Source organism: Eublepharis macularius, chromosome 7 (assembly GCF_028583425.1).
Source record: "Eublepharis macularius isolate TG4126 chromosome 7, MPM_Emac_v1.0, whole genome shotgun sequence".
NCBI classification, from domain to species: domain Eukaryota; kingdom Metazoa; phylum Chordata; class Lepidosauria; order Squamata; family Eublepharidae; genus Eublepharis; species Eublepharis macularius.
Genome location: NC_072796.1, coordinates 113227075 through 113236011, shown reverse-complemented (window position 1 = coordinate 113236011; position 8937 = coordinate 113227075). Strand labels below are relative to the sequence as shown.

The 8937-nt window shown below is 38.5% G+C and overlaps 1 non-coding gene across 1 annotated transcript; it reads left to right on the top strand.

Annotated features, from left to right (window-relative positions):
- The first annotated feature begins 6371 nt into the window (after nt 1–6371).
- TRNAV-GAC (transfer RNA valine (anticodon GAC)) lies at nt 6372–6445 on the top strand. Its single transcript has one exon. It is a non-coding gene; the product is annotated as a tRNA-Val (tRNA).
- The last annotated feature ends 2492 nt before the right edge of the window (nt 6446–8937 follow it).

Genomic DNA, 8937 nt, shown 5'->3' with positions numbered 1-8937 from the left:
CATCAGCCCACTGCCAGGTGGAGGAACACTCCCCCATCTGGCAGGAGCTGAATCCCAGCCATTTCGGCCTGATCACGGTGTGTGGCATATGCTAATGATTTATGCTAATGAGTTCCTGCAGCTCTTTTTCTTCGAAATGACCCCTGGTAATTATGTGTTTTTAAAAGCATGAAAAAGCCTTCCCATATGTGTGTGTGTGTGTGTGTGTGTATGGGAGGGGGCAGTAGAATGGCAGCTGCAGAGGCTGAGGCAGGGAAAATGTGGGCGAGACCTTCACGAATGTGCTCTTTCCCGTCCACATGGCGTGCAAACGGGCTGAGATTGCAGTGCAATCTTTCTTTTTTCTTTCTTTTTTAATATATATATTTTTTATTGCAGTGCAATCTTTCATAGCAAAGCAGGAGAAAACCTGAAGGGTAAACAATTTGGGCATGATGTTGTGTGTGGATGCTTCGAAAAACAGCCATTTATTGGAATGGAAGCAGCCAATATAATCTGCAGAACAAGAAGTCAGATTAAGAAAGTTACTTACAAGTTTTAATGTACCCCTGGAGAAAAAAATCTTATATTTCTATGTCACAAACAGTGCAACCCTAAACAGTTACATCCTTCTAAGCCTATTGATAGCAACGGATTTAGAAGGGTGTAACTCTGCTTAGGACTATTATTGCATCGGATGTCTCCCATATCTTTAATGTGCAGAAGGGAGATGTATAACTGGTGCAGCTTGTCATGTAGAAGTCATGAAAGGGGATTGTCAGCAGACAGGAACTCTGTCATCCTTTTGTGATCACCTGGAAGATGTAGTAGAAGGTGAGATTCTGTGCTGAGAATGTTTAAAGAGTCACTGATGTTTAAAGAAGCAAATGTGGCCAGCTTATTATATTAGTGCAAAAATCTTAGTTCTTTGAGATGATGAGCAGCCTCACCAGAACTTGGAAACATTAGAAGCTGTTTGGGTTTTATGGTAATATAGATTTTTTTAGTATAAATAATGGAATGCAACCAAGAATAATTCTATTTTTTTTAAAAAAAAATTATTAGTTTTTCAAATAAAGAGCAAATAGAAGAGCAAGAAGGAATATACAGAAGCAAGAAAAGAAAGTTTAGAAAAAAGAAAAAAGTATCCATAATAGTCTGCTTACAACAATAGTGTATCATTAAACATTCTTGGTAAATAAAGTTATACTATTAATAGTGAAACATTTAAGTCCTTTTACATTCTTGGCAAGTTCAAATCTTTATGCTTATTTTTATTCCAATTATAAAATGGTATCCAAGGTCTGGCAAACTCCTCTTCCATTTTCCCTTTTAATATCATTGTCAATTTATCCATTTCCACTGTTTCCATAATCTTTCCCACTAATTCTTCTTGAGTTTGTGTTATTTGCTGTTTCCAATGAGATGCTAATAAAATTCTAGCTGCTGTCACTGCATGTATTATAAAATGTTTTTGATCTTTGTTGAATCCATCTGGGATGCAGTTCAATAGGAACAATTCTGGTTTATAAAGTATTGGTATCTGTAAAATTATATGGAGTAATGCATGTGTCATTATCCAAAATCTATGTATAGCTTTACAAGTCCACCACATGTGATAAAAAGTTCCTGTAGATTTTCCACATTTCCAGCATCTACTTGGGGTATTCTTATACATTTTAGCCAATCTATGTGAAGTTAGATACCATCTATAAAACACTTTGTACAAATTCTCTTTAAAATTAACCGATTTAGTTATTTTCATAGTTTATTTCATAGTTTGAAATAAAAACACAAGACATGGCAGAATATTTATTTTGATGGCTGCAATCCTTCTCATAAACGACAGTTGAAGATGTCCCCATCTCTCTAAATCTTTCTTGATCTCTTGTTGCAGTTTCACATAATTATCTTTCATCAAAGAACTGCATTTTGCAGACATATATACTCCCAAATATTTTATTCTCTTTTCTGATTGAAATCCTGTCGACTTGATTAATTCCGCTTCTTGTCTTGAAGTCATGTTTTTGTAATAACTTTTGTCTTTTGATAGTTCACTTCCAAATCTGCCATTGCACCATACTCTTTAATATGATACATTAATGGTTCTATAGAGTCCATTGGATCTTCTAATATGAACATTAAATCATTAGCCTGTAATGTATATTTATGTCCTTTAACCGTTGCTCCTTTAACTGTAGGTTCCTTTCTGATAGTTCTTGTTAGTACTTCCAAAGTCAGTACAAAAATCAAAGGCGAGAGTGGACATCTTTGTGTTGTCCCTTTTTCTATCTAAATTGTATCAGTCAAATCATTATTAATGATTATTTTAGCCTTTTGTTTTTTGTATATATCTTCTATTGCTCTTGTAACATTTACTCCAAAGTCCATTTCTTTCATTTTGTCTATAAAAAATTGCCAACATTATCAAAAGCTTTTTCAGCATCTAAAAATATCATAGCCATTGCTTTTTCATAATATTCCAGTAAATTTAAAGTAGTTCTGATATTATTTCTCATTTGTCTTTTAGGGAGAAATCTGGCCTGATCTTGATGTATTACTTACTTCCTGTAGTATTTTTTAAAGCCTCATAGCTAATATTGAGGAAAATATCTTATAACCGCAATTTAATAAAGATATCTGTCGATAATTCTTAATTTCCTTTAAATCTGTTCCTTCTTTATGAATCAACAAAATAGTGGCATCCATCCAAGATTCTGGTATGGTCTCTTCTTCAATCACTGGAGCAATTGTATTCTTATAAGGTAGTAAAATAACATCTTCCACCACTTTATAATACTCTGCAGGTAATCTATCTGGTCCAGGAGCTTTCCCAATATTTTTCTTGTGTATAGCCTCCGTTATTTCCATCACTGTAATGGGGTCATTAAGAAATCTCTTATTCTCCTTTGAAAGTTTAGGCAGGTCTTGCTTTTGTAAAAAGTGCTTTTGGTTCTCCATTGGTATTTCCACTTTCCCATATAGTTGTTTATAAAAGGACGCCACTGTTCTCTTCAAATCTTCCTTTTGTGTTCTCGGTCTTCGTATTATCATATAGTCCATGTATCATTCTCTTCTCTCTTTCCTTTCTAAGTTTATAAGCAAGCCATCGTTCTGGTTTATTTGCATATTCAAAATAATTTTGTTTAGTAAATTTAATGTTTTTAGCAATTTCTTCAGTTAATAGTAAGTTAATTTGATTTTGTAATATCTTAATGTAAGATTTTAAATTCAAGTCTGAGGGATCCATTTTCAAGCTTTTCTCATTTTTTTTCCAAATTATCTATAATCTCTTGATATCTTTGTTTTCTTTCCCGTTTCCGCTTGGCTGCATATCTTATTGCTAATCCTCTGAAAAAGGCTTCACTTACATCCCAAACAATTCTCATATGTGTTTCTGAATTTATATTTTGTTGAAAATAATATTTCATTTCTTCCTTTGCCTCTTGCACAAATTGCTTGTTTTTCAACAATTGACCATTTAATCTTCATCTAAATTCCTTAGGTTCATCATTTATTTTGAGCAATATCAGATTTTGATCAGCAAATGTTCTTGGAAGTATTTCAATATCTTTAACTTCCTGTATTAAAGTTGCAGAGAGCCAACATATATCAATTCTAGACACCGGCTGATTCCGCACACGTTGGATAATGCACTTTCAATGCACTTTATCAATCATTTGAGGTGGATTTTTTGTTCCGCACACAAAAAAATCCGTTCCAAATGATCTATAAAGAGAATTGGAAGTGCATTATCCAGCATGTGTGGAATCACTACAAGACTTACGACCATCAGAGTAAAATGTATAGTCCCTTTCCATGGGGTTCCTCAATCTCCAAACATTGATCAATTTGAATTCTTCTGCGATTTTAAGAAAGGATCTTGGTAGGAGGCCTCTTAAATTTTTCTCTTTTTTACTGGACTTTCTAAGTTTTGATTGAAAACAGCATTAAAATCTCCAATCAAACAAATATCCATGTAGTCAAAGGATGCCAAAACTCCATTTAGCGAATTATAAAATTTTTCTTGTTGGTCATTTGGTGCATAAATCATTACTAATAGGATTCTCTTTTTTCCTGTGGATTCTAGTTAATTGTATTACATAAACTCCTTGCAAGTATAGTATTACTTTCTTTTATCGAGCAAAAACATTGTATACAGCAAGCACAAAATATTTCTTCGACCAAGAGTAGATTGCCTAATGTAAAATAAATGATATTCAATGTAGACAAATATTTACTTTCCTTCCGAAAAGGTTCAAATGGGAAGAATTATTTACAGCTGTGTTACTGAGAGTGTGCAAATGTCTGCTGACAACATTTTCCTGAAACAATAAAGTGTAAATATATATAATTATAGAACAATCCTATCCCCGAGTCATGCCTGAAGGCAGAGAGAGAATAGCCTTTAAATCGCTCTGTGCAAGTTGACCCTGCCAGTACCCTTGTGCTGGTGTACACTATTGCCAGCTGAACCCTTTCACTAATGGGTGGAGTGAAGCTGTGATTAGGAGACACGGAATTTAGGAGGACACAGGGCGTGTTGCCCTATAGTGTAATGTACAATTGTGTAATGTTACACCATCAAAAGAGGCTGCATAAACAAGGATGCTGAGAAAAAAGCAATCAAGAGGAAGTAGTGGTATATGAAGAATTGGAATTGTGGCTGCTACTCCCATGTAGTCTAGATTTTCTACCCATTTCAGAATAGTACCAAAAGGCACTCTCTGCCCACAGCCATTCCTGTTAGTGATAAACAATATTGCTTGGGAACCTGAATCAACCATAGAAAACACAAACTGGAATTTCAAGGTAGTTTTTTATTTATTTTGTTTATTTACTTCATTTATACCCTGCCTTTGGGGACTCAAAGTCCTTCTTCTCTCCTTTATTTTATCCTCACAGCCCTATGAGGTAGGTTAGGCTGAGAGTGTGACTGATTCGAGATCAACCAGCAGGCTTCCATAGCAGAGCAGGGATTTGAAACTGGGTCTCCCAGGACCTAGTCAGACACTCTAATCACTACATCACATTGGTCAAAACTATTTAAAATGCTGTCTTAACAGTGGCAGACATAAGATACCTCCCCTTGGGACATGTAACAACAACAACAACATTCAATTTATATACTGCCCTTCAGGACAACTGACAAGCCTTAGAAAAGCTATAACTGGAAGAAATGGAAAACAAAACAATAGGCAATAGTAAAATATGAATAATATAAGGCAGTGGAGTATAGGGGAAACTAGTGAGCATCTGACAGCAGAATCAACAACCTGAACAAGGGTGGATTAGAGGTAAAGCTGTACTAGACCCTTTATGGTCTGTGGCTCTCCAGAGTGCATGTAGGAAATGTAACATACATAGATCCAGCAAGATCTGGGGCCTTAGAAAAAATGATGTAAGATATTGCTGGTGAAAGTTCACAAACAGGCCAAAATGTAGAACATTTGTCACACTATAAATCAATTCAGACCTCAAGATGATGCCTAAAAATAATTAGCACAAATCATGATATTTTCAAACTAGCTTCTGATGTTGGTTTGCAGGCTGATAGGGAACCATGATACAGCTTCCTTCAGTATGATTTGGTCAGGAGGAGTGATGTCTGAACGGACAATTGTTCCTGGAAGCTGGGAACAGGTTCTCTTTTATCCTTCTGTTGTTTATCTGTGAAAAGGATATGTGAATTACTTCCAAGAAAAAATTATAAGAGGGAAAGGAAATCCTTGTCTGGTGCTTAAATGCTACTCCTCTTCCTTTCTTTGTGCTAAGGATGTATGAGGAATGTGAATATTAATACGCCAACATAATGCAAGAAACCTTTGCATCAAATGAGTGGAATACAGAAGGCATTACCACCTTGATACTAAATCTCATGTCCCAATGTGATGATATTCCAAAGGAGGCACTTCCAAAGGAGGCGACACTGAGCTCAGTGAGATTATTCATGTATACGTCAACATTTGTCGACACAGAATTGATGGCTTTTTAGATGTTCCTTGGTGTAGCGAAGAGGGGCTTTTTCTCCATTGTTCTTTTATGAAACAGCTCATTGTTCCCATCACCTTACATTTATTTTCTCAGGGATGTAGATGTATATCTCTTGATTCCTTACTCCTTAATTTCTGCTCTAAACCACTACACCAAACTGGTTCTTCTGCCTCTGGATGACACAGCTGACTTCTTGAAAAGCTTTCTGATGTGCAAATTCTACCTGTGGGTGTTAGATTTCTCTCAGAGTCTCTTTATATGTTATGCACAGACTAGGCATGGGGTCCCAACCCTGTGTCTCATGTAATGCCCGGAAATTTTAAACTCATGGGTTTCCCCAATGGTCCAATAGTGCACCTCTGACTGTTTCAGGTTGCGAAAGTGGCATAGTGAGGGAAGGTGGGCTGTGGCTCAGTGGCAGAGCATCTGTTTGACATGCAGAAGGTCCCAGGTTCGATCCCTGGCATCCCCAGTTAAAAGGATCAGGTAGAAGGTATTGTGAAAGATCTCTTCCTGAGGCCCTGGACAGCCACTGCCAATCTGAGGAGACAATACAGACTTTGTTGAATAGATGGTCTGATCCATGGTTTCATGTGACATAAGAATGTAAGAAAAGTGGTACTGAATCAGACCCATGGTCCATCTAGTTCAGCATCCTGTTTCACACAGTGGCCAATTGGTGGCCTGGAGGGCAAATAAACCGGGCATAGAGGCCAAGGCCTTCTTCTGATGTTGCCTCCTAGCACTGATGTTCAGATATTTGCTGCCTCTGAATATGAAGGCTCCCTTTACTCATTATGGCTAATAACTATGGATGGGCCCATCCTCCACGAGTCTGTCTAACCCCCTTTGAAAGACATCTGTGCTCATGGCGATCACTATATCCACTGGCAGTGAATCCCACAATTTAATTACTTATTGACTAAAGAAGTATTTTCTTTTGCCTGTCCTTAAATTTGGTTAAATTTACTAACACAAATAGGCCATTGCATCACCAAACTTTATCCATTAACATGCTCATTTTACAGCATCCACTGCCTTGATCAGCTACTCTGCCACAGTGCAATTCTACATGATCACATTTCGAGTACTTACAATGCAATCCTAAGTAGAGTTACTCCAGTCTAAGCCCACTGATTTCTGCTTAGGACTGCAGTGTTACTTGTGCTATTTTGTGCTGTTCTTTTCAGAATTCTAGTGAGAGCAAGACCAAGACCAACCATGCACACAATTTGCTCAGATTTACAAATCAAACTGATTCATTAAGCACAGTAGCACACGACACTAGCAGCTAATATTCATATAAAAGCTTACAAAGCATGTCACATTACCTCATCCACAGGAATTAAAGGTGCCAACCGAAGCTACCAGATGGCCAGTTTGGTCAGTACAAAGGTAGAGAGAACATGTGGTCTTCTCAGGCTTAACTGCTCACAGCTGAGCTTAGAGGCTAAAAATTGCTAAAGAAATAATATTTCAAAATTAATATTTCTCTAAGAATATGCTACGAGACATCAGCTTTATCAAGGCAATTCTAGGAAAAGCACTAAGGCAGAAAACTAGGGCACATGACCCCTCATTAAGACTTGACCTGCTTCTGGCATTTTCTTCTCTTTTATGATCCTGCCTCTATGTTTTATCTTTGCACATAATGAAGAATGTTTTTGCCATTGAATTCCCCTGTTTCTGAAGGGTCAGCAGGATAGCATTAACCACATACGGCTGCCGAATAATGAGCTCTCCCATTCTTCTGGATATATATGTTGAACAATTACATTTCTCTTCTGTATGTGGTGGTTCTGAGGGGGGAAAAACTCAGCTACTGAGCACATGAGGTTGGATCCTGTGACTCCTTTCCATTACTGGCAATACCATGCTCCAGGCCATGGAAACTTCTGCTAATGTGTCTGCAGAATTCTCCTTATGCCAGAGGAGAACTGCTGTTAGAACAATAATTTGTAGCATTCAATCCATTGCATTATTTTAGATATACACACAAAACATTTAGTACGTATTAGAGGTGGGCACGGACCGCATTACGGACCTAATTTTTCCACGGACTTACCCTGTTCGTGCTTCACGAACACGCGGGCCGTGGGCTTGTGTTTTTCTCAGGAAAGTGCCGAACATTGGGGCTTTCTGTCCGTGTGTCCGTTGCCCCTTAATGCCAGGATTCCCGCTCAAACAATTTCCTAGGCAACGGTGGAAACACCTTCCCCGTTTGGAACACACCAATCCTAGCCCAGGAAACCTTGATTGGCAGCTGTGTCAGCCAAACAGAGATCACCAGCCTTTCTGCATAAAAGACAACGCGCGCAAAGCGTCGGCTCCATTCTCCTGGCGCGGGGACGCGAGTAGTTCTATGCTCAGCATCAGCAACTGCTTGCTGTGGGGAATTTTTGTGTGCGTGTGTGTGTGTGACAGAGAGCGCTTGTGCCTTGGGGCTTTCCGACTTCAGCTGCAAGAGAGCTTTCTCTTTTCTCCATTTCTCCTCGTTTCTATTCAGAGCACTTTTTAAAAAAATCCTTTTACCGCGCTGATTTGTTTCTGCGTTCTGAGTCCTTGGGTTCTTTTCGGGCTTAATCCCCCCTCCCCCCCAAAATCTCTTCCTTTTTTTCTGGGTTTGCTGGGGGTTCTATTTTGCTGTGACGCCACCCCACTCATAGACCCACAGTGGGTGCAAGGCAGCTTTGGGCATTGTCTGCTTCAGTTCTTGCCTTCTTTCCCCCACTTTTTTTTTTGGCTGCTGAAGTGGAGGGAGAGTGCTATTAGGCTCTGTGAAACACCTAATCTCAGGTGACCAGCAGCTCGCTTTGGGGGGCTCTCTGCTTCCCTTCTTTCAAAGCCTTTCATTCCCTCAATAGTGGGTGACTTGGGGGGACATTTCCAGCCTGGCTTTTGAGGTGCAGGGGGAGATTGCCACCGGCCTCTGTGAAACACCTACTCTCTGGGACCACTGGCAGC